The 25,189-nt window shown below is 45.2% G+C and overlaps 1 protein-coding gene across 2 annotated transcripts in view; it reads left to right on the top strand.

Annotated features, from left to right (window-relative positions):
* The first annotated feature begins 10,924 nt into the window (after nt 1–10,924).
* The window catches only part of ACKR3 (atypical chemokine receptor 3), a 34,564-nt gene continuing 20,299 nt past the window's right edge, over nt 10,925–25,189 (top strand). Inside the window, exons 1-5 of one of the 2 annotated variants that reach the window (XM_084524782.1) lie at nt 12,220–12,322; nt 21,610–21,740; nt 23,408–23,550; nt 23,633–23,753; nt 24,768–24,840. The gene's annotated coding sequence lies outside the window, so the exon portion shown is untranslated. Of the gene's footprint in view, nt 11,010–12,219; nt 12,323–21,609; nt 21,741–23,407; nt 23,551–23,632; nt 23,754–24,767; nt 24,841–25,189 lie in introns of those variants that run through there. The other variant, XM_084524780.1, reaches the window with a different exon arrangement.

Here is a 25,189-nt window from a genome sequence, read left to right as displayed (position 1 = left end):
TGGATGAAGCTGGGGTTGCAAAGAAAGTGCTCAAATGGGGACCTGGTTGCAATCCAGTTGAGTGGCAAACTTGTGTGTTCAGGGCAGGGAGTAGGAGCTCTTTCAGACAAGCTTGGCAAGCTGTTGCTCTAGGCTTCCTTGCAGATAGATGTTTGGTTTCCCATTAAGCTTGGATTAACGTGTGTAAAGGAGCTCTGGGCGGCTTTTCACTGCAGGCTTGGGGACTTAGGACTGCATTACGGCTTCAGAGCTGACTTCTAGCTCACATCCTTGCGTGCTCTGATATTGGGGAGGAATGGCGCTGCCAGTAGGGCTGCGCTGACCAGTTCATTTTGTCGTGTGATGAGTCTCTGAGCTATTTGCCAGTTAACATTAACTACCATGATCTACAGGAGGTTTGCTGCTTACTTCAAGGCTAAGTGAAGGGGATTTGTCGGTAGTCAGGTCTATTAGACTTTGATATAGCACCAGCGTGTTCATCAGGCCCGAGCATGGTATGTGGAGGAGGAGGACTGGAGCAGAATTAGAAGGTATAAAGTTCAAATCTAATTTGAAGAATTTTCCTCTATCACTTAAATGTGGGAAATGTTCCTGTGGTTTCAGGTATAAAATGTCATACTTCATAAGGAGAGTGCGTTTTAAATCTCAGCCAGATATTAAATGCCATGCCACACTCCACTTCTCTCTTTGTTAAAAAGTAAAACCCCAAATCATCTCTCGTGAAATAAATGTTGTTCAATAAAATTAAAGCTTTCAAAAGAGCCAGTTCAAATAGTGTCAACTCTCTATCATTAGGAAACATCTGGTAGCGTATTGATTTTTTTCAGTATTGACAATTGTTCATCAGCATTCAGCCTTTTAATTATCTGCGATGCTGTTCGTAAAGCCGCCGACCAGAATAAATCTTGCAGTCAATACAGATTGACAATTAACATACACCAGATGTTTTTTGGCGAGAAAGAAATAGAAAAAGGGATTGGATTCAGGCTTCTGGCAATTATCCAAGTAATTTGTTAGTAGAGGTTTTAGAAAACTAGTTGGCTTTAACATTTGGCTTCACCTAGCAAGTTTTTAATAAATTAATGCAAACCCTGTGTCAAGCTTTAATCACTTAGGAGGGCAAAGGTCACCTCTATATTATTCTGGAAAGCAAATATTGGAAATAAGTAGCATTTCTTTTGGTTGTGTAATATGAAGACGTATTCAGCATCAAATGTGAAATGGCACTTCCGGACAGGCCCATTTCAATTCTTTTTAAGATATACAGATCCTCTAACCGTTCACACACTTCACAGACTCAACAGCCAGCAATTTAAAATAATGTATACATTTCTCTCTGATGTAAAGGTTAAATAAGAACCTACAAAGCCAAAATCTGCTGCTCTTATTTGTTTCTCACCCTTGTCAAAATGAAAGGAGGTAAATGGGGTTGAACCCACTCTTGGAGAATGGTTGCCAATGCAGCTGTCAGCCTAGTTTTTTTCCCATTCTGTCCAAAGCATTTGCTGTGGTTTTCTATCTGATGGAAAATTTTCACAACCCTATTGAGAGAGCTCAGAATATCTTGTATGCTTTTATTTTTTCCCCCCAGTCATTTATTTGGTGTATAACATTTAGTTTATTTTGAGCCAAAGTATCTGTTGGATATTAACGCTCTACATCACTGTCTCTTAATTTTGCTTGTTCTTGGGTCTGTGAAGTAATCGTGGTGAATATCCATGTTTATGGATATTAAACTCTGTTCAAAACTTATGGAGAGGTGAGAATGGCTATAAGTCTATCTGTTCCCCTGTAGGAAGGAAAAGCGTGCCTGTTATACAGGCCTTATGAAGAGCTGAAATGGGATTCAGAAGGCAATGACTTCCAAATGTTTTGAAAACACTAGCAAGGGCAACTGAAAATATGTTGGGTCTGCTGTTTGTGGTCATTTCAGTTTGTTTTGCATCTCTAGCTTTATTCTCCTCCCCTAATTTTTAGCATACCTTTCCTTTTCTCATTGTTTTTGCCACCAAGGGAGAAAAGCTTAAGCCCATGTTCTGAGATGTTTTCCAAAGCCAAAAACAAATGTATGATTCCGATGGAAAAATGACAAAAAGTTTGACTTCTAACACTAGCTATGTCCGCACATTCATCACAGAAAACTTCAAAAATTCTCATGGTTTTAACAAATAAGGAGAAAGAGCCACTATCTGTTCCTTTCAATTGCACGAGCCATTATCTGTTCCTTTCAATTGCAGTTATTGTCCATGGGATTGTAGTTGACCTGAGTCAGCGTGCCTCATGCTGTCTTAAATAGGCAGGAGATTCAGTGTGACCGGCCTCCCGGAGAGCCCTGGGTTAGTGAGAGCTCACAGCAGTAAAAGGCTGCTTGCTTTCAATGGAAGGAGGGGGAAAAGGGTCGAAGATGCTGGTCAGTTCATAGCCGTGCTGTTTGCTATTTGATGGTCTTCCTGTTCAGGGGAAAAAATAGCTGTTTTACCCAGTTGACGAATTAAGTAATTACATATATCTGCAGTGAGCTACTGCCATGGATTTACAGGGTGGTGGACTTGGCTTCAGCTGTCCTGCTCAATGCATAAAACGGAGAGACTGATGGAAAATCTCTCATCTAGGGCAAGGAATTGTGCATATGACTAAGGTGCCTTTGCAGTCCAGCTGGGGAGCTGGTGTTTCAGAGGATAACCAGGGAGGAGACTGTGATTAAGGGGCAGAGGAGGCATCTCAGCCTTTCAGGGGCCACATCTGGATCAGCAAGATCCACTTCAGACACTCAGTCTGATTGATGGGAGGTGTTTGGGCTCTGGGACTTGATGTCTTTAAAGCCAGTGACATGGGCCTAAAGGAGAAGTGGATGTTAGCCATCTGCTTTAGCAGTTCCTCACCCAGCAGACACATTCATCTGGTATTTGTGCACGTAGGCTGTTGTTCCATTGTGTTTTGTTTTGTTTTCCCTCCCACTCCCCAGTAAAGCACCTGTTGAGTTAATCCACTTTGATTCATCTCAAAAGTAAGGAAGTCAAACTCCTTGGGAGGCCGGGCAGCTCAGTTCTCTTTTCTCTGGGTTTCTGGGGGGGCTCTAGCTAGCATGTTTTGAAGGCTTCCAGAAGTGAAACTCTTAAAGCAGGGAGGATAGAAGGGGAGGAGGGGTATAAACAGATGGAATACTTAATTTTGCGGGATATAAGGATGACCTGAGCCATGAAACATTAATGTGGAATGGAGAAATACCTTGGAGCTTCCCATGTTATTGCTGATGGGGAGCAATGTTCTAGAGGTCTCATTTTGGTGCATCTTTAATGAAAACTAATTTCTAATTTGAATTAAAAAAAAAAAAAAAAGTATAACAGCTTTTACTAAAAACTTTTACTAAAAGCCACTTCACTGGAACTGGTTGCACTGAGAAAGAAGAAGAGGGGAATATAATTTCGGCTGAGAACTGTGGTTTTTGTAGGTAGCCACAGTCCATCAGCAGCTGAAATTTGATTGCAACCTTTGGTTCTGCAGGTGTGCATGATGCATCGTGCATTCACATTTCTAACCCTGAAGGCTGGGCAGCCAGAACCACCTATGCAGGGAAGGAAATTCCTCCAGAGGGTGTACTGGGAGGACCCTCTATGTCCCCTCTAAGCAGTCAGCTCTCGAGGAGCCTCTTGCACTCTGCTGGCCGTAAGGATCAAAACACAAGCACTGAAGGCTAAGATGGATGAGCAATTTCCACGATCCCTCCCCCATAATTGCCCATCTCTTTGTGTTGAAGCTCTAGGGACGTTATATTCAGTACATGATGACTGAATTTCCATCTGGAGTGCCCCAGAATGAGTTAGCAAGAGAGGTGCAACTGATACAGCTGTATGAATGCAGCAACACCAACTTATACCCAGCTAATTCATTAGTCATGGCAAGAGCTCAAGGGTTAATACCCTACCTAGAGCTGAAGGAGCAATGCGAACAGAGTGCCTGGTGGCCAGTCCCTTTCACGTTGCTCGTGCGTCACGTCTGTATGGAAATGAGTGTGAAACTTTTTTTCCTCCTCCTGGTTCAACTTCTCGAGCTATAAATAAACTGTACAGTGTGAGAGAAAAATGAATAACAAGGGGCTGTAGTTTTTAGGTGCCTGTGGCAGGATGTTTTCTTGATTATCCTGTTTCTTGTAAACACTGAGATGGCTTTTGTAGCCCAGATGTAAAGGCTGCCTGGGTTCATTGTTCTAACACCTGCTGTCCTTTAAAATGCACCCAGCACAACCCATTGATAAAATTCAGACTCAGAAACCTGCAGCACCAGACAGAGCTCCTGTAGATAGCTCAAAAAAAAAACACCAACCCTTGAGAATCTGACATCCGCCTGTTTTTTTTTTTTTTTCCATTATATTTGATTTGGAGTGGGGAGGGGAAGGGAAGCTCAAGATTATTTTTTCCCTGCTCTTGTTCTCACAATAGCAATAAAAACAATATGTTCTGGCTACAAGGTGGTAAACTGTGAGAAATGACCACAATAGCTCACTTTGCTGTGCCAAGGATTCAGGCAGATTTATGAATGAAAGCTGGTGGCTGCAATCTTGTTTCCAGGCCTGTCCCTGCTTTTGGTGTGATGAGATAAAAAGACCAGAGAGAAAACAGCTCCTAACTGTTGCAGGAGAAAGCATGGGGTAAGACTGTCAGAATTGGAAAGGGGTAGCACAGTTTCTTTCTGCTTCTTCAGAGCACAAAACAGGTTAAATTGCTCAGTTAAATCAAGGCTTTGCAGTTTTTTTTTTCTTTATCTGAGACAAGTGTGTGGTGGTGAAACACCTCTGAGACTTCTGTCTGCTGTTGCTGCCATCCAGCTCTTCCCAGGCTGGCCGCATGGGGTAAATGAAGTAAGTTTTTTTGTTTTTGTTTTTTTTCTTTGCTGCCTATTGAATCACTCTGTTAAACCGCAGACCCTTGCTGTTTTACAAGGCACGCAGTGTAGATTATAATGCCACCAGTCCTTGTCAGGGAAGGGTAAAAGTTAGACTTAAGGTACCGTATACATTCTCCTTTTCACAGACAGCTGTGTGGAAGCACAGAGTTTATGTACCTGATTTTTTCATTGGCTAGGGCTTGAGGTCTAAAATCAGGGAGAATCTCTAAAATGTGTCCTACAATTGTATTTCCTTGGCCTCCTCTCACGCAGGAGCTCCAGCCCACTGGCCTAGGCTCATGTTTGTGCTGGAACTGGATGTGTATCAATAAAACTGTCATTTGTGCAAACCTGCACCTGAAGACAGAAAATCAAACCAGTGCAAAGAAAGAACCTGCATGTTCTACGTCCACATCCCTACAAGTGCCTGCAGCGTGAGGTAGCATTGCTGTGAAAGCAGTCCTTTAGCTACATGGGTGTTACTGAAAATATCACTAGGCCTGGACTTGGCAGACCCGTGGTCATTTTGTGACGAGCAGACAGAGCTGGTGTGGTTGTGATGAGAGCAGGAGCACTGGGGTGTTTCCTACAGCAGAGCTAGCTGGTGGCAGCACTCCACACCTTCAGTACTGGACTTTTTGGGCCCAGGCACAAGATTTGCTTTCAGCATCTTCAGTTACCACGTGCCTTTGGCTCACCCTGAATATTGAAATGTTTTTTGCATTACACTGTGTCCTGTGCTGTGGGAAGAGGAGAGCCTCCCAGGCTCTGGAGTGCAGGGTTGAAGAGTTGAAATGCTTGGTTAGGGCAGCATGTGGTTTAGCAGCATCTTCTTAGGCAGGAGACTGTTTTCTGCAGTGCTTTTCAGAGCAGGAGAGGTTTTCCTTGTGTCGAGGTCTCTCTCTTGCTCCCCCACTCCTCATGCGTTGCCCACCTGTGCCTTTGGCTGCACAAGCAGAGGAGACGTGCTGCTATTTATTTGCTGCTGCGCTGAGCAGGGGATTGGACCAGATGGTCTCCAAAGGTCCCTTCCAACCTAAATTATTGTATGTTTATCTTGCTGAGAGTGTTGGATGCTAACACTGAGACCTTCACGAAGGCACTTGACAGGTCAAAGGCTTTCTCCCACCACCTCTAAAAACAAGATGTGGGACTGCAAAGGAAGAGGTCCAGCCCCCCAGATAATCATTTTGTCTGCGATGCATGAAATTAGGTGGCAAGATCTGTGTGTGCTGTGGCTTCATCCTGCTGAGCAGATGTGGGCAGCCCCTGGGAGCACTGCGCTGGCAGGAGCCAGCCGTTGCTGGAGTACAGGAGCGCGGGTCCCTCCTACAGCAGTGACCTCTCAGCAGCCCCAGCTCTGCACCCTGGGGGAATTTGGCTCTTAAATCTGGTTAGGTTTGTAGGCTGAGCTCCTCGGGACGTGACTTCATTTCGTCAATGTGAACTCTTAAGCATGCATCCTTTCTGAGTGTTTTGGTTTGCTTGAGTTTCTTTTTAATGGCTGTGTTTAAGAATAAGATAAGAAGAAGCTGGAGTGTGCTCAATGTCCTCAGTTTTCTTATGCAAGTACTTTCTGAGAAAAATGCCTGTTTGCTGATATCATCTCAGCAAAGTGCTGACATTGTGCCATCTATGTTTACTAAAAGAGCTGCATTAACCACTTAAAACGCTTACATCACTTTTTCTTGCTTGTAGAGGGAGGTGTCCTTGATAACTGTTCACTGTAATTACAGCAGATAGGAGATGCTCGTCCCAGGTGTGCTAAGTGCCCTCTTCAGGTCTTCAGCACTGTGCACGTCAACAGTTATTTTGGATTTCCCCTTCCAAATTATTCTGCGAAACATCACTGTGGCCACTGATGTTTTAGTTTTCCCCTAAAATCTACCAATTGCTCTCCAGAGGCAGTGAAAGCTGCTAGGCGTTTTTACAAAGAATCCCAATATGGTTCTAAGGAAGCAGTTGTATTTCCTATTTGTGTTTTGCTTTTAGACCCTGGCTTCCAGAAACCCTTTTTGCCCAAGAAAAAAGGAGAAAATCAGACTACCTTTTAAAAATCATTATTATTTTATGAGTACAAGGTAAAGGGTGAACATCCGTGAGTAGCAAATTTCCTTTTTGAGCAATTCTGAGCAAAACTGAAGTCTTTTTGAAGTGGTTTGCTGCAACTGCATTTTCTCTTGCTTCCTGTTCATACTTACTGCAGTTCATTTTTGGGGCATACCTACCAGCACTTTGTGTGTGCTTACAGGCAGCAGAGGAAGCTAGAAGGCCAACAAGAAGCAAGGGGGTTTTAAAACCTTATTTCTTATTCTTCTTAGGATACTGCTAATGAGAAGGTGCTTTTATTCCTTCTTACCAGCAAGGCGTGATACAGTCCCCTAGATCAGCACTGGCTGCGGCAGGGAGGGATATGAAAGAAAAGGGAATAGCAGATTTCATGCTGTATGATTCTCCAATTACGGGTCCAGACGGTGGGCAGCGTAAAAACTTTTGTTTAGTCTGCAGGCGTTAGCTGGTGGCTGCTTTTAACTTAAGCTCTGGGTGCCGAGCTGGGAAGCTGGGTGTCTTTTTGAAGGGATTTCAGCCAGTGCCCTTTACAGCACTGGAATAAAGCTGTAGTGCAGCTGCGGTATGGACGGAGCCCAAGGTGACGGAAATGTGCCAGGGGTGAGGTGTAGGGGCAAAACTGCACCTTCCCTGCCCATGGTTGCAGGGACATTTGGCTTGGTACTTCTGGACCCTTCTCTGCCCCACAATTGTGCTGTTTGTGGGACCTCAGGATGGACTGGGTGAGGATTAAGGCTTTGCTGCAGAGAGGAGCCGCAGCCCTGAGCTCTGTGAGATGGTCAGGAGGAGTGAAAAGCAAAGCCTGGAGATGCCGTGGCCCTGCCAGTTGTTCTGCTGCATCTGTGAGAGCAGAAAACACCTTTAGAGCCCTTCCTGGCCTAATTTATTTAATAAACAAAATATGTTCTTGGAGCAGGACACATTTTAGAGAAAGATGCATTCTCTTCATTTGATCAGCATGGGAGTTAACATGTGGAAAGCTGTGATGCTTCATGCTGCCTGTCCTTTTTGCTGATGGGCCCTAGAAATCACTGTAGTTCCTGGCCCATGTGTGAATTCCTGAAAACAACATCACTATTTGGAAACTACCTGCCTATGGCTGCATGACTCCAGTGTTCCCATGCTTTCCTGGTGCTTAAACCAAGAAAACCAAGTCAAAACTTGCCTCGTCCAACAAATTAAAAATACTCTGAATAAGCCATTCTTGCTAATTAACATTTAGTCATCAGCTTGTGTTTTCAGTTGTTTTGGTGCTGAATTGTTCAGATCTGCTGGCCTGGCTAGTGAAGCAGACTGAGGGAGCACGGACGTGAAGGAGGCCCACAGCCAGGGCTGGATATCAAGTGAAAAAGGTTCCTCCGTGTGCGAAATCATCAAACATAAAATAGGCACGTATGGTCTGATGGTTTCTGGGACACACAGACAAGCAGGCTCCTCTAGAGGGCTTGGATATTATTTAAAGCAACACTATTTCTGTACACAACAGGGAACGTGAGTGCCTAACAAGATGGGTGCCACAGGGCTGGTAATAGGGTTCATGTTGGGTGATGCTTCACAGGGATGGGAGATCAGACTGGGGTGTTCCTGTCTCCCTCTTGATGTGTGAAATGTGGCAGGTTTGTTTCAGTTCCCTGGGTTTGGGCTCTTTTGAGCTATGGCTGGGTTAGATGTGGTTGTCTCACTGAATCACTTGTCTCGTGAGCAAGGCTCTGGTTTCAATTAAAGCCCAGGGTTGGAGTCTACTAGCACGGCAAAAACGCAAATCCGTGAGTATGATTGTGAGGATTAAGTGGGAAAAACAAGCAACAAATGTTAGGACTAATTTGAAAAATGTTCTGGTGTTTGCTTAACCTCATGCGTTCTTGCTTTTTTCCCCCCCTGAACTTAATTTTGCACACAATTAACCTTTTTTTCTGAGAGGCAATGTTGCTACAGTGGGTTTCTGTCTCTCAAAAGGCTGCTGAGGAGCAGAGCTGACAGCAGGCCTCTTCATTACGGCTTGTTTCCGCACCGACTGGGCAGGGGGAGGCCTGGGGCTGCAGGTCAAACCACGTGGAAAATGGCTTTTGGTTGGGCTGCCTGCCCCTGTTGGTTTGGTCCTGCCTACCCCTGGTGCCACAGGACAGCAGTGGGGGTGATTTGTTTTAATATTAAGCAGTGCTAAGAAGAGAGATCTGCACCTGGGCTGCTCCCCTGCCCTTGGACGCTGAGAGCTTCTGAAGAGGTTGAGCCACATCGCCAAGGGCTGCCCAGTGGTGCCTTTAGCATGTCCAGGCCCCTAGTGCTTTCACCAGAGTAATTAGAGCAGCAATTATTTTAATTCAGGGTTGTTTAAAATGTGCTGTTCATCTTTCAGTCCAGATCTTGGACTCTACCCTGGTGTGAGCCCTGCAGATGGGCTTGTGGGGTCCGGGGCTTCCTTGCGTAGCCCTTCAGCACCCCTTGGCTCTGGTGGGAGTTCAGCCTGGGCAAAAAGAAGCAGCCTCAATCCCAAACTCCCTGAAGATGCTAATTTTCCCATTGACTTGGGTTATTGTGTGCTATTTCCATTCGGATGGTAGCTGTGGGCTCTGATACTTGTGCGAGGCACTATCCAGTCCCAGCACAAAAAGACAGCTTTTGTCCTGAAGGGTTTACATGTCAGGCAAATGGGCTTTGGCTCTGAACCCAGAGATTAGTGAGGAGCATATGGTCCCTAAGAGGTGCAGCCTGTATTGCTAAAAATGCCTGGAAAACTGGAACCAAAGACATTGTGTTTCCCCCTTCCCTTCCCTCTCCGGCAAAAATTCCTGTCAGTACAAGCCATGACAAAAAAAAAAAAAAAAGAAAAAAAGAAGAGCAGCTCTACATCTGACATAGAAAGGGGGAAAAAGGGGGAAACGAGTCCCTTTTTGGCCATAGTTGTGTGGGGAGTGGTGCCTGTGTTTTCCATCCTTCAGCAGTCCTCTTCTAGAGATGTCGTGCCATCGGAAACCCACTGATCAGTTCCACATGACGGCCCGTCGAGGGGCTGCTTGTTAGGGCCTTGTATTTCCCTGGGATGTAACCAGGGCTTCTGCCCTGAGCAAGCTTTTGGCCAGGGGGAGATTTTGTCTGGGATTCCCCCTCCTCACCATGCGATAGATACTGCAGCAATGCAGCTGGGAAGGCAACGCCTGGGCGTTTGGGTGGGGGAGAGGAACATAGCCTCACGTGCACTAGCAGCCTTCCTCATTTATTAGCACTCGGCCTGGGGAGGATCTGGATTTGAGCACGTACTTAAATTTCAGCGTGTGCTGTGGCGTTGCCCTGAATGGAGACCATCTCAAGCTTTTGCTGAAGTGCTTTCCTGAAGCGGGGCCAACAGACTGTGAAAGTTGTCTCGTCTCTTTTCTGCTCCACTGTGTACATGCTCATTGTGGCTTGCTGGCTATTTATTGCAAGAAAAAAAAGAATCAATTGAGTTAGAGCTAGCTAAGTAACTGAGAGTAAGTTGGTTAGGAGGGTCATGCATGAGTTGGGAGCAAGACATCTGACCGTGCCATTAGTCTCTCTTGTTTCTATGATCCTAATTCTGCTCTAAATTAATTCTTTTGTTTAGCTGCTGTTTTTTTTTTTCCCCCTCCTTTTTGTTTTCGCATGAATGCTTGTCTCTATATTTAGGTCTGCTGGGACGGGATGTTACGAATAATTGTTGATTGATATTATTAAACACTAACACGCTTGGCTGTGTTGCACTAATGATGGGGCTTTGGGGATATGCAAATTAATTAATTGCAGTAATTGCTGTAATAGCTGTTTTGGAGGATGCTGTTGAAGAGCCCTTGGGATGGCAGACAAAGAGACATTTGGAAGTGTGGAGGAAAAGGGGTCCTTGAGAGTTGCTGAAGATTGCTGCTACAAGCTGCTGATTTGCAAACCTGTGTTTATTTTGTTCTCCAAAACCCACTCAGAGCAAATCCTTCTTTGCTTTGTTTCAGGCTTACCCCTGTGGGGCTTCTCCTGGACTCCTTCTGAGGCCCGTTCTGCTGAGGCAGAGCTGAAGAAACTTAGAGATGAGGCACAGCCTCTTTCAGGTAACATCTTAAAAATATGGGAGACCTGCTTGAAAAACACCCGAGGAAAAAGTGTTTTCCAGCTGGCTCAGACCTCTGTGACACCTTGCACCGAATGGTTTTGATTTGCCAGCTGATTCTCATTCATGACAAAGTTTTTCCCCTTCTGTGACAACATCATAGGGCCTTACAGTGGGCACAGAAGGGACGTGAGGTGCCTCAGGAATCATTGCAGGGAGGCTGTGAAAAGAATGGGCTATGGGTATTGTCAGGATGGGGAGGAAAAGGTCTCTTCTGGCTTCTACCCCACCTTACATGTGCTCTCCTTGCCTTTGAGCATTATTGTATATTCTTTTGTCTCAGTTTCCATATGCATCGTGCTTTAGTCTCTGCACTCTGGGGCGAGTGTTCAATGTGGTGCACAGATGGTGCTGCCAGAAATCCTGTTATTTGCTAATGGGATTTTGTGCAAAGCATTTCCACTGTTCTTAAAAAAAAAAAAAAAAAGTGTGCATATTTGTGTAAATATGTCCAGACCCTCATCTTGCTGCAACATCCCCTCCCGTGCAGCTGAGAACACAGCTTTATTTTTTATTTATCTGTTTGTTAATCCCCAAGAACAATGTCAGACCAGCTTCTGTGGGAGGCAGCGGCTGCAGGAGCCGGCGCTGAGGGCTGTACCTGTGCCTTGCACAGCGCAGGAGAGTTGATCCCCGCCAGCTCTGCCAGAAGTCACAACCCTGCCGGGTGGCCTGGACGGATAGGTTGAGGCTGTCATGCCCTCGTTGCCTTGCTGGTGGTCCTGCCCTCACGTTTTGTGCCGATATATGGCTGAGAGATGCTTAACTATTCAGCAGCCTCCCCCTGGTCCAGCGATATTTCTCTAATGCAAAGTTCAGCTATTATGCAGCTATCCCCCTCTGTGCCTTCTATTCTTCAAGTAGTGCCCAAAATTATGATATAAATAGCAAAGGCCTAGAGGATGTTGCTTTTATCACCAGAGGCCTTTCAGAATAGGTTAGCCACGTGCCTGACAAGGATAATACAGCGCTGACTCTTCCACGAGGCGCAGAACTGGGCTAGGTGACCTCCCGAGGTCTTTTCCAACCCTTATTTTTCCATCGCTGCGTGACGTTTGCTGCCAGTGTCAAGACCGGTGAGTGGAGCTTTGTTTTGCGTCATGCTCGCTGGAGGGAGGTCAGGGTTCAGCAGCCGTCGTGACTAACAGACAGTTACGGGGTGTGTTTCAGGAAGCGCACTGCCCGTCTGTGCTCTCCTCGCCCAGCAAAATGCTGTTCCCCTAAAAGTTTCTCAGCCTTGTTTGCAATGGGAAGGTGAGTCATGCGAGGGCAGTGGTTCTCCTTCAACGGGCCAAGGACTCCAGGTGGTTCCTCTGGGGCTGACTTTAGCCAGAAAAATCTCTGGCTCATCACAACCCAGGTTTAGAAAGCATGGGCAGCCCACGGCAGGAAACCTGCTAGCTGTGGGATATGTGTCTGTGCCAATGCCAGGGGGGAAACCACCGAGCTCTTCCAGTTAGCACAAGCATGAGTCCTGCACCTTTTAACTGCTATAGGATTGATGCTTACTGCTTCTCTGGACAACCAGGACTCTGTTGCCCTCTAAAGTGGGATCCAGGTCTCAAAAAACCCTCATCTCCAGCCTTGTGCCTGCTGGGGAGGGGTGCTAATAAAATCAGCCTGCTGTTGCTGTCGACTCTGCAGCGTCTGGATCTGCCTCTGTGTTTTTTTTGGACATCATCACACTGATTAAGTGTCTGGCCAGTGTGGTGTTAGGCCATTCACTGTGCTTTTGTGACCATTTTTCCAAAATTTAGGAGCCAAAGGGGATCCTGTGCCTTACCTGTCTTCCAGAGGCAGAGTTTGGGAAACAACATTTATTTAGCTCTGCAGAAAATGGCAGAGAACCTGCCCAGGCACCGATCTTCAGTAATGCCCCAGTGAGATCTTCAGCCTGATGTCCTCTGCGGGGTGGGATCTACACAAGAAAACAACTCTTTGGAGGTGTCAGCTTTCCGTGCTTTCGTAGCCCCTCAGTCTTCCTGATTTTATCTCCCTTTCTGATAAGGGCAGCTCGATGGGAATTGTTTGTGTTATAGCCTGGCAGCTTTCAGCTCTCACAGACACAACACCATGCCATGCGGTGTGAGGGAACGTGAGGGGCTCACACCAGCCCGAGGAGGGGAGCCTTGCTGATGCTCTGGTATGCAGCAGATGCGATACTATTACCAGGACAAGGATCTGAGAGCATCAGGAAGCAGAAAAAAGCTGTGCTCAGATGTTACTTTAAAGCTGTAAAGAGGAGGATGTGGCAGGGGCTGAATCATCCTGTGCTCAGCAGCAGGCCTGAGCACTGCTCCACAAGCTTTTACAAGCTGTGGTATATTTTAGTAGTCCTGGTCTGGACCCAGAAGCCATTTCTTTAGGTCTGCACTAAGCTATTAACAATTTCTTCATAAAAATCAAGTCTGCTTGTGGCTCATTTACTGCCTGAGAGCTATTTGCAGCCAGTTTGTTAGTGCTCCATGTGCCTTGCTTCTAGGGGATTGTCATTCTCTTTTTTTTTTTTTTTTTTTTTTTTTAGAGGCTTCTGGGCCACTAGAAAGGCTTTTCCCCTCTAACCAGGTTCTGTCAAGACCGGTGACCTGCTATGAGCCAGACTATGATGCACACAATATTAAAACCCAGCTCTTCAGCTTTATTGGGAAGATTTTTTTTTTTTTTTTTCTTTTCTGAAGCACTTGCAGGAGCTTTCCAGGGTAGTTCAAAAAATCTGGGGCAGGCCGGACTGCCAATTATTAGTGTGCCCTTGTGCCTTTGTCCTGTGATCTTGTGACTGAAAATCTGAAATGTGATTTGATTCAGCTGTGGTTTTGGGGCCGTTTTGGATGCTGGGAGGGAGGCTGAGCTCTGTAGACACATCCTTTCTGCAGAGCTGGGCTAGGCTCATCCCTTGGCCTCTGCCCCCTTACCCCACAGTTACCTGGGGCAGGTGATTTAAACCAGAGTAGGAATATCATAAATATCTAAATATCATTCCTACAAGGAATGATAAAATTCCTTGATACAAATGATGCAAATTCCTACAATTCCTTGTAGGAATGATATTTAGAGAGCAGGCTGTGCTTTAGCTTTGACTGGTGGTCTCAGTGAAAGCAATATGGCATAAAAGCCATGTTACGGTCCTGGGATCTATCCAGAAAGAGCCTCCCAGGTTCTGGCCTAATGTTTTCATTAAAGAGCAAGTGGTGGCTCCTAGCATGATGCCAGGGAGCTGTGGGATTTTTAAGGAAAGAACTGAGCATGCCGACAGCATACTAACAAGGCATGAAATACCTACAAGTACAGGAAAAGGCCTTGAGGAGCCCTTTTGGGTAAGAGGCACTGAAAGGACCGGGACACTGAGTTTTACCTGAAGCTGGGTGAGTTATGTCTTTGAGGGCTTCTCAGGGGAAAAGGTATGGGAGCAGGCTGGATGGGATAATGTAGCAGCAAATCAGCCTTGCAGCTTCAACTTAACATGAAGATGTATGTTAGGAAACAACAGCTCAACCTAGGATGTCTTTTCATTACTGCTGTAGGTGCCTAAGTGCTCTCATGGTGGCTTCACGGCAAAAAAAAAAAACAAAACCCTTGTCCCTTCCTGATTTCTCTGTTTCCTTTCCCCTCTGCTCGCCTCACCTCCAGCAAGGTGTCCTCCAATATAACTGCTGGCCTGAAGAAGGACAGGCTGCGTGTTTAACTTCATGATTGATTTCAGGACGTGCTGTGCGAATGCAAAGCAGGGGTTGTAAGTACAGCCAAGAAAATACCAAGGGGATACAAGTGTGTGTACGTGTGAGGGGAGAGGCTATAAATAGCGTGGAGATATGCACTATATTGAAGCTTGCCTTTCTGTTTTACTGATGGCACGTTTTCTGGCAGTGTAGATGCCAGGCCCCACTAAGTGATATTTGCCAATACTGAGACCACGTTTGAACTCTCACGTTGCTGCTGTCTTGCCATCCAATGGACATGGGGAAGAAAATGGAAACACTTCCAGTGTGCTTGCTCTCTCCCACCTTCCCCAGCTGATTTGACCAGGTCAGTCCCCATCTTTGGTTCCTTCCTGTTTTCTAAAGACCACCCTTGTCTGCATTGTCTAGAAGAGCTTCGGTAGAGGCTTCAGAGCTGCACTTCCACGTGGGTAACTGGAGAACGTGCTCTCATTAACAGCCCTCGAGGAGGGTGAATATTGCTCCTTCCCTTCAAAGGAGAATCTGAGGTGCCGAGCAAACTCCTGGCCCTCGGTCAGACGGAGCTCTGCTGAAAACATCAGCAAGATCAAAACGTCAGCTGGTGAGAACAGAAGCAGAGCAGGATCCCTCTGTGACGCAGGAGGTGCGGTGGCTTTGTGGGCTGTGGAGGCATGAGGTGAACTGGCTTTATCCAGCTCTGGTACCAATAAAATGCAGCCACTTGGGCAAATGGCCCAGCTACTTGCTTAGCCTCTGGGGAAGGCTTCAGCACACATGCTGAACTCTGCTGCTGCTGTCAGCAGTAACTCTGCTCGTCATTTTAAAGTTAGCTTGGAGCAGCCTGCACCATCTGCAGTTGCACCATCTGCAGAAGAGATGTACCCTCAGTTGCTGTCAAGTGAAACCGTGCAGAAGCTCGGGAGTCAAAACCCTCTCCCCAGCTGCTATTTGAACACCTTTGCCAGGCGCTCAGTCTCTTCCTCAAAGTTGCACCTCGATGGATGAGCTCCAGATGGTCGAATGGGAACCTTGCCAAGCATGGAGGGCTATCAGCAATGTTATGGATGATTGTAGGCTTCCTGCTGGGAAGTATGTAAAGATCTGTTGGCTTCTTATTGTAGTCCCCTAAAAGAGTGCTTTCGTAAGTGCTTTTGGCTTTCCTTATGGCTTAATGAGTTCTTCTCCCTTTTCCAGAAAGTCTGAGACAAGTCAGTCCTAAGCTGTCCACAACCTCTATTTGTCTGATCCCCCCCCCTCCTTTTTTTTTTTTTGGAAGTATATCAGATGAGCGTGATGGGGTGGAGGTAGATTGGATTTTGGCCATCCTTTGACTTCTGCCATGAGTCCAAAGACTTTTATCTTTTCAATGTGACCATTAAAGAAAAAAAAAAAAAAAAAAAGGAAATTAAACCACAAACAACTGCATTAGAATAATAATCAAAGCCTCATGAAAGCATACGGACATCTAGTAAACTCTCTGTTCTTTGAAACTTGAGTCTTATCTCCCCCTGTCAAGGTTAATTGTTGCTGGGTTCAAATCATGGACAAGCTTTCATTACGGCTGGAGTTCTGAGCCGTGGCTAGGCAAGGTTCATCTGCTGGGTGGTTTGAGCAGGGCTGAATTTGGTCCAGCACGTTAAGGAGGGAGTTTCATCTGTAACTGCATTTCATTATGCCTGTGGATTTAGATCTGACCTTTAATGTTTTGTGAGTGTCTTCTCACAAAGCTATAATCTGTGGGGCTGTTTTAAAGGTGGTCACTTTACTTTGTTTCTTTCCGTGTTATCAGATCTGGAGTGGGGGAGCAGCTGTTAGAAAGTTGCCCTAACATGAGAGACCCATCTAATTTATCTGGAGAGCGGCAAGTATTTGGTTCTGGACGCAAATCTTCCTCATTTCTCAGTTTGTTAACCTACCAAGAGCCAAGACTGACTTTTGAAACCCAATTTGAATCACTGTAAGAGCCCAACCTGTGTGTTCAGAAGCACGGCTCTATTGGTCGTGGTTTGTACTCCTGCAGCTCGTGTTCTCCTGATGGGGTGCATTGATGAGGGGGGCTACTAAGAACATTTACCATGAAAAAGAGTTAAACTACATCAGTTTAAAAAATATAGTAATGAAATGGGCATAAAAATTATTAGAAATAGCTTTATAACCCCTTGAGCTAGCAAATGTAAATATGTATACTGAATGGCAGTTGCCACTCCCTGCCCCGAGCTTCCATTTTAATGAGTCGTATGTTCAACTGGCTAGGTTAATTCGGGAGACAATATCCCAAATTGAGTTAAGGTTATGGTTCTGCTTCGCTAAATCCCAGGAACTGTTCAGTGCCTCAGATTGCTCAACCTTAAAGAGTGGTTACCAGCATTCCCTTCATCTCTGTGCTGTCTCCTAAGGTCCTCAAGCATGAAAGTGCACTGGTAAGGTATTTGAAGAGGAACGAGCTTATTTTCTGACTCCCAGACATTTTTATGGAGTGGATAAGAGAGTTCCTTGTATTACGGCTGGAACCTTTCTTGGTGTTTTTGTTAAAATAGCAGTGGGGAAAACAAGCTTGTTTTGGAAACAGTTTTTTTGCAGGAATTTTCATGACTATCAAAACTTCTTTTTCCCTTTTATTTTCATACTAGTTCATGAATTCCTATAAACCGTGACTTGATATGATCGATTAGCATTACATCTCCATCTTTTCCTTCAGCCTACTCCTTTCTTGTGGCCTGTTTTCATTTCCTTGCTAATTCAAGCACGTCTAATGTGCCTGGTTAGCTTGGGGGATTTTTTTTTATGGTACAGAGGGGTCAGGGAGATGTGCCTGAGATTGGATTTCACAGTTGGCATCCGTAAACACAGGTGGAGGAATAGGACAACGGGTCAGGGAGATGGGACCTGTGAGAAATGCTGAGGATAAAAGTAGATTGTGGGAAGTTTAGGAAGGTGAAATGTATAAGGATAACTTTGGCAACAGTGGATGAAAAACTCTTGCAAGTGGATCCGCATGGAGTGAGTGCAGTCCCTTGGGTTCTGCATTACTTTCTGCTGTTGTGTTGGTTGCTCAGAGAAATGTGAGCACCCTCTCCCCGCCTGTGGCCACCAGCCCTTGCCTTCAGTCACAGGGCTTTGGCTCTACACACCATCACATTCTTCCTTTGGCGAGCTCAGGAGTGCCGGTGATAAGCAGGTGTCCTTCGCTGGCGTGCTGAAAGAAAAAACATCTTGCCTCACAAATGCTTTCTCTGAAGACCGCTTTGATTGTTGCGTTTAGGGGGGTTAGTCCGTTCAATCTTGCTGTGAATTACAGAAACCAGACCTCTTGTTTTCACATGGACTATATCCACTAGCAACCAGCTGGTGCTAGTATTTGATATCGGCTGGGAACTTGGTCAGGAAGCTTTGATTAATCTATATATACACACATATATATATACATACACACACACATATATATATATATAAATCATATATATATATATATAATATCTCCATTTATGAAAAACCGAAGTTTTTACACTTCCAAGTCTCTTCACAGTAAATTCACATTCTCCATCTGTGGTGGAGAAGTAAAGGTCTGAAGCCTGAGCTCCAATCTACCAAGAAGGGATCGAATCGTTGGTTTGACTTCTAGGTTTTGTTAAAGGCTGGTGCCGTAGAGCAGCACGAAAAGCCTCTCATAGCTGGAGGAGGATCCTCCAGAGACAGGCAGAGGCCTGGTGGAGCAAAAACCAGGAGCAAGGTGAAGACAGGAATCCAGCCCGACAGAGGCACAGTATAAGATTTCACTTCTGGGGGTTGGTTCTCTTGCTAAAGCAAACAAAACCTTGGTTTTGACTTTGCTCATTTGTTTTTCTTCTTCTGGAGATGTATTGCTTTACCAAGTGGTGCAGGAAGCTTCCAAACACTTGACTCACAATAAGACACTCCCAAGCAATTTCATTTCTTTTAAAAGCATTTCTGTGTATGGGTTCCAGTCGGTTGAGCATCGACCACTGGACCCTCTTATAGATTTAGTGTTTCAGTGGCATTAGACAGCTTTTTGAGGTTTAAGCACAGGTATGTTTGCTGGGTCAGGACCAGAGTACTTGGCATTTTGCAGGATTGTGCCCCAAATGGGGTATGAGAGAATGATCTTAGGTGCAGTATATTAATATCAAGAGTAAAGATCTGCCCATTCTTTTTCCTACCACTCAGGGCTGTATTAAAGGGGCTGCATTGTTTGGTAGAAGTGAGGAAAACAATTCCTCTCTACTTGCAAAAGCAGATCTTTTTAGGCTCTGCATCTCCTTTCCAGTATGCAAGTGCTGCTTCTATTCTGAACTGATATTAACTGAGACTGGTAATAAAACAACAACAACAAAACAACAAATAAACACCCAAAAATCAACCAAGCAGTTTTTTACATATAAAACAAAACAAAAACCAAAAAAACTTAAGGGCTTACCCTGTTGCAGGGAGGGGAGCAAGAATTTGTCCTGGAGGATGAAGCACATCCCTTCCTAAACAAATCACGTTAAATCCCACACCTCCCTATCTTCTCTGCCAGGTAAAACCCACCCTGAAATGAATAGGCATTAGCATAAGCTAAGCTAATTCACTAACCTATCTCCAGTGTACCATATAATTAATTTCATCAAATAAAATCCATGTAATAAGGCTCTGGAAGTTAAGGGAAGTTAGTACAACTTTATTGCACTTCATCCAGGAATCAATTTCTCATTTTCCTTTTTGTTTTCTGTCAGTTTTAGTTGGTTGGTGAGGCCAGAAAGGATGGAGGTTTTGCAAGTGTTGACATGCTCTGTGCCACTGGCATTTCATATCCTGAGCGAAAACGAAAGGAAGATTTTCCAGATATTCTTTTGGATTAGCCACAGCAGGGAAATGTCTGGGTCAAAACAGTTGTCTAGCAATGAAAAGCTTTACCCCTGCATAAAGCTAAATACGGTTTTGGTCTGTAAATTTTGTTTTCAGCTGTTTCTGTGCTTTCCCCTGAACCTGGAATCAGGAGAGCAATGGATGTATAAGATTTCTTTTCACAGTGTCTCCATTTCAGAGCTGCAAGGAAAAATTAAGATAGATTGCAAATTTTTCAGCTCCATTTTGCAGAATGAAGATGTTTTATCCAAATTGTTTCCTAATGAAATCCAGTGCAGTCTTGGGGCTTTTCTGGAAGGGGGCTACATCGTTATTCTGCCAAAGGGGAAGGTACAGAAAGGTCTTCATTTTCATGATACTTCTGGGCTGCATGAAGCCAGAACTTGACACTGACCAGGAAAAATCCTTGTGAGTTGCAGGGAGGTCCTGGCTCTCAACACAGCAGCAATTTCCCACTTTTAGTGGTCAGCTTACTGTGTCCCTGTGACCTGGGGAGCCCAGGAGGTACCAACTGCTCAAAGCCTATGGTTTGCTAGAGCCAGCATCAATCTCTGCACCGAACAGACTGCACCATTGGACGCAGCGGTTTTATATTTCTCTCCATGCAGAGTGATTTATTAGGTTTTGATACTGGCACTCTACTGTGTATTTGCCTTTCTTTTACTGCTGCCTGAAGCCTGAGAGCAAAGAAGCTGTAAAAGTTACTGAAACAAAACTCATCTAACTCTCTTCTGTGTGGTGGTCCCAGGATTTCTGGCCATGCAGGGAGGTTTCTGGTCTCAGCTACCAAGGGATGAGCTAGGAGGAGGAGAAAATTGTCAAGGGGCACTCCCCCTGTCCATCAGTGGGAGCTGCTAGCATGCAGCTTGGCAGAGCTGAGCTCTAAGGATGGATTTGAAAATGGAGAAAGCAGCAGGGTGAGCATGGTAACACTTACTGTCTGGGGAGAGGAGAGGAAAAGGTGGGTGTCTTCAAGGAACGGAGACAAGTTATGCATGAGAAACTGGGCAAAGCCAGAGAAATGGAAGTAATAAACTTCAGCTGGCTTTGAAGGGGCAGCACACATTTTTTATTTTTTTTTCCCCTGGTTGCTGCTTTGTTTTATGTTCAGAATAAATGCCATGCCAAGGAGCAAAAAAGGAGAAATTAGGCCACGTTTTCTGGGATGCTTGGGTAACTGGAGGAATGATGGATACTCTAGGTGAATGACCACTGCACAAGCAAAAATAGCCTGTGAAATACGTGCTGTGGGAGTGCAGCCCATCCAAAATACCATGTAGTTTTTTTCTGTAGATGGAACTGTTTTCCCTCTGGGCGCTTTTTTAGGAACAGCTTGGATCTATCCAAAGAATATGTCAACTGCAGCTTTTGAAAGCTTTACGAGGCTGATTCTTTTGGAAACCCTTGATTCTACTTTGTCTGTCAATTTGTTGGTGCTTTTCATGACCAGAGCGAGTACAGGATATGTTTTAGCCAAGCAATAAGCCTTGGGCTCTTCAGAGGACTACTTTAAAGGGAGTGGTGAAGTGAGAACTGGCGTCTCCTATCCCTAATCTTGTCAGTCTTGTGATTTCCAAATTAGCTGAGTAATATATGGATACTTCATCTAGGCTGCCGGGGTGCTATTTTATATCCAGGTAGGCCAAACATGCCAGATGGAGCAGCCTAAGGTTCAGCAGGTTTTATTACAGCACTTGTGCCATTGCAACCTTTTTATTTCGGGATTGCTCGTATTTGTTGTGAAAGGAGCTGAGCTGAGACACTGCACAGATCAGAGAGGTTCAGAAATGGAAGGAGAAGGAAAAATGAACCTTAAATTTCCCTCGTCCACCATCCACCTTATTCTGGAGCACGTGCTGCAGAGCTCCAGGCTTCACCAGAGATACGTGTCCTCCTTCACTTTGCTTACACAGCTGGTTTTCAAGTGCTCTTGAAAAACATACATTCAATACAAATATTATCCCTGTACATCCTCCCTCTGTTATTTCTTGCGTGCAGGATCAGCAGTTTGCAGAGCGTACCTCGAATCCCAGAAGACACTAGAGCTACCCACAGTCCATGAGAAACATCTCCTTAAAAAATCCTTTGCACGGCCAGCTCGGAGGAAATGCAACTGGTGACTGTGAAAGGTATAGCAGCCCTGGGATGGGTAGTGTTCAGCCAGGTTGTAAAAAGGCGATGGATTCCGAGAGAGGTTTCAGTCTGCGGGGAGAAATTGGGAGGTGTAAGATTGCTGGCTTTGTGCAGGTTATTATGCTTCCATTGCTGATTTCTAAATGGAGTCCTGTTGCTGAGAGAGACCAGGTTTGTCTTTACTAAAAACATAGGGGTGGATTTTTTTTTCCGTACCGAGGTATGGAGCTTTAGATGGCCATCTCTGTGCCTTGTCACCTCTGAGATTTTTTCCACTGATATTCACCTTGAGAAGCTACAAAGAGGTAAAAACTACAGTGGCTTGCCGTGTTTTTACTAGTGTCTTGCTTTGATATAAATCCTCAGGGTAAAAAACACCTTCCTTTTGCAGTGAAAGCAAAGGCTAAAGTATCTTTCATGAAGCAGGCTTAGTTCCTCTGGAGGACTGACATCCCCATTTTTAAGGCCTAATTGCATGAAGTCTCCTGTGATAATTCCTTAGACAGCACAGAAAAGCAGCTGGAGCCAGCCTCCAGCATCGAGTGGCTCGAGCCCAGCAGGTCAGAGCGGTGGCTTGATAGGGCAACAAAGAGATCCAAAGAACTAAGCCATCCTGTCACATGCGGTTAAAGTTTTTTTTTCTTCATCTATTGCTAACACAAATTCCTTGGGCTGATCAATATGGGAACGGTTCACTTACAGGCACGTTTTCTCCTCAACTTGCCTCTATTTTTATGACGTCCTCATGATGAAGGAATGCTCTGTAGTATCAAGTTAACGCCACTTTAGAGCAGAGGCAGTGCTCGTAGCAGGCGTTGGGCTGACACCCAGCTGATGTTGTCAGCTCGGCCACGCAGGGCTATTGCAAATCCATCAGCAGCATGAGCCACGCTGCTGGTGTGCCTTTGGGACCGAAATCCAGGCTTCCCCAGCACTCCCTGACGCTAGCCAGATCTGAAGCAGTAACCTAGAGGTGTGGTGTTACTGGCTGCCCTGGACCCCAGCATCCACCAGTGTTGCACTGCCCACCTCCACGTTATCCTGCACCGAGGGAAATGGGCAGCACCTGGGGTATCCCAGTGCTCGTATCCCTTCTTTCTTCGCTTTGTCCGTGACACAATGTCATGACCCCCTGGCTCAGCTTGTCGCTGTGTGGGGTATCAGTTTCTGTTTCCCAAAATGAGAGAGCCTTCAAAGGATGGCTGGGCAGAACGAGCTGGGCAGCTGCCAGTAGCTCCGTGTCATCGGGAATTATGTGTGTTAAAGCTTTCCTGCTCCTCAGTAGTTCAGAGGGCTTTATGTCTCTGAGAGCAGGCACCATTTCTCAGGTTCTTGGGGTGTGCCTACATCTTCTAAGCTATTTTTGAAGGTATTTCAGCATTGGATTTGACAGCCTGAAGCCCGCAAAAAGGAAGAATGTAGCTGGTTTGTAGGCATGCAGCCCCCACGTTTAACATGAACGTTGTAGCCCACTAAGAGCAGTTTTGAAAGCCCTCTGCAGTGTTGATTTATACATTTTTCTGCAGCATCAGCATTGCTTTAAAGGATGAGGGATTTTATAATACAGTTGTAAATTATTCTTGTAACTAACTTAAGTGCCTCATGGGAGTGCCTGATCACTTGAGATGCTTCATAATTTATTTCTTCTCATGTTTTTCACCAGTGCAATAAAACATTTGTAAATACCCAGGAATGAGGGTCCTTACAGATGGCACTGACATGCACTAGGCCCTTGCATCACCTGGAGGAAGGAAAAGAAGAAGACAGGAATGACAAGTCTAAGGCTTTCCTGAGCCTATGTGACAGGTGAGTGCAACTGAAGCTCCTGAAAAGGCTACATAAACATGGTATTTTTGCTTTCTGAATCCTCTTCCTGGGGTCTCCACAGGAATCCCTCTCTGCTGAATTATGGCTCGTGCTCAGAAGTTAGCTCCTCTTGTGAATTGGTAAAAACAAACAGAATGATACAGAACCAACTAACAAAGACAAACAAAAAAAATCCTTGGCAGGTGAGAGCCAAACCTGTGAAGAGCAATTAGCATCAGTGCTTACATCCCCTGATGTGTTAGGTGTGCCCTGGTGGGGCACTTACAGGTGTCCTGAGGAGGACTTTATGGTCCTGTTGCTATTTCGAGAAGCAGAAGGGTGTTGTGGAGGGGATGGTCTCTGCCAAATCAAACTGCTACTGTTGGGGCTCTCAGCCACAAAATTACATTATTATTATTTTTGTGTGTGGGTTTGTGAGGTTTGGTAAGCAATTCCTTTTCTTAAAGAATGTAATTCTCGGCAGACACAATCAGTTTTATTTTAAAACTATACAACCTTACAGTCAGCAATAAGAGTGGTTTTGTTCGGGTCTAATCTTGGATGTCTGGGGCAAACATAACTTGTATTCTCTTCAGCAGAGCCATGTTTTGACTTCCAGTAGTGTTGTTTTATCAGAAAGATACTCTCTGATAAGCACCTGATGGGCTGTTTCATGTTGAACTGCTAAGATCAGCTGCTAAAGAGACTGTCCCAGCTGAGGCTTCAGGTGTAGCTCTTAGAAGGGCTCAAGGACCAAGTGAAGGCAAGGGATGAAAAGCCTCAGTTTCCTCAGTGCCTCTTGCTGGTGAGGGAGGCTTAGTCATCCCTAGTCATCCCAGACTGGTTTTGAGAGTAAATAAATGACTTTGTTTTCCATCATCTGAGACAGTGCTTTCTCTTCAGCATGAAATTTGCTGGAAGAGTGCTCTGTTGACTTGTAAAATGCGAAGTATCTGAAGGGACTTTACCGTGCAAGTGTCTCAAAGCTCATCAGCTGCATGTAGCAGCCCCCCAGGTTATTGATCAGCTGCTGCTTTGAATGAGAGCATCAAATTTGTCATTCCTCTAAACTGCCACTTTACTTTCCCAGTGCTCTTTATTATCTCTTTTATGTATTTTTTTTTTAATCATAATGACCTTGAAAACATTTGTAGCTGCTTTTTCTGGCTGTATTCCCCAGTTCAATTTCTGTGTTAATCCGTGTTGATTTGTTACAGGGATGTAAATGCTGGTTGAAATCTTAGAAGTGCATGCTTTCCTTGAGTGAGAAGGCCAAGAGATTGCTGCTCAGTAAGTAAACACAGAGAAACGGTCTTTCCTTTTCCCAGCGTCTCTTGATGCTGGGATTTCTGGCTAACTGCACCTCCAGGCACACTCGCTTCATGCCAGCAAATTCTTGCAGTAAGGCACGGCATGGTGGTCCTTTGACAAAGCTGATCTTGAGGGGTTAAGATATCATCAGCACCCCCCCATCTGCTTATGTTAGATCAGGCAGAACCAGTAGCGGCTATCTTGCTCATGGTATAAAATAAATACCAGTCACTGAAGAACATTGATCTTTGTAGCAGAGGAATTGTTCGTGGCATGTTGACCTGCCCTGAACCTGTAGTAAATCACAAAGCATTATTGATTGTTACAG

This window comes from Aythya ferina, assembly GCF_964211825.1.
Source record: "Aythya ferina genome assembly, chromosome: 6".
Classification (NCBI taxonomy): Eukaryota; Metazoa; Chordata; class Aves; order Anseriformes; family Anatidae; genus Aythya; species Aythya ferina.
The sequence above is the reverse complement of the archived record's forward strand: the minus strand, read 5'-3'. Positions and strand labels throughout refer to the sequence as shown.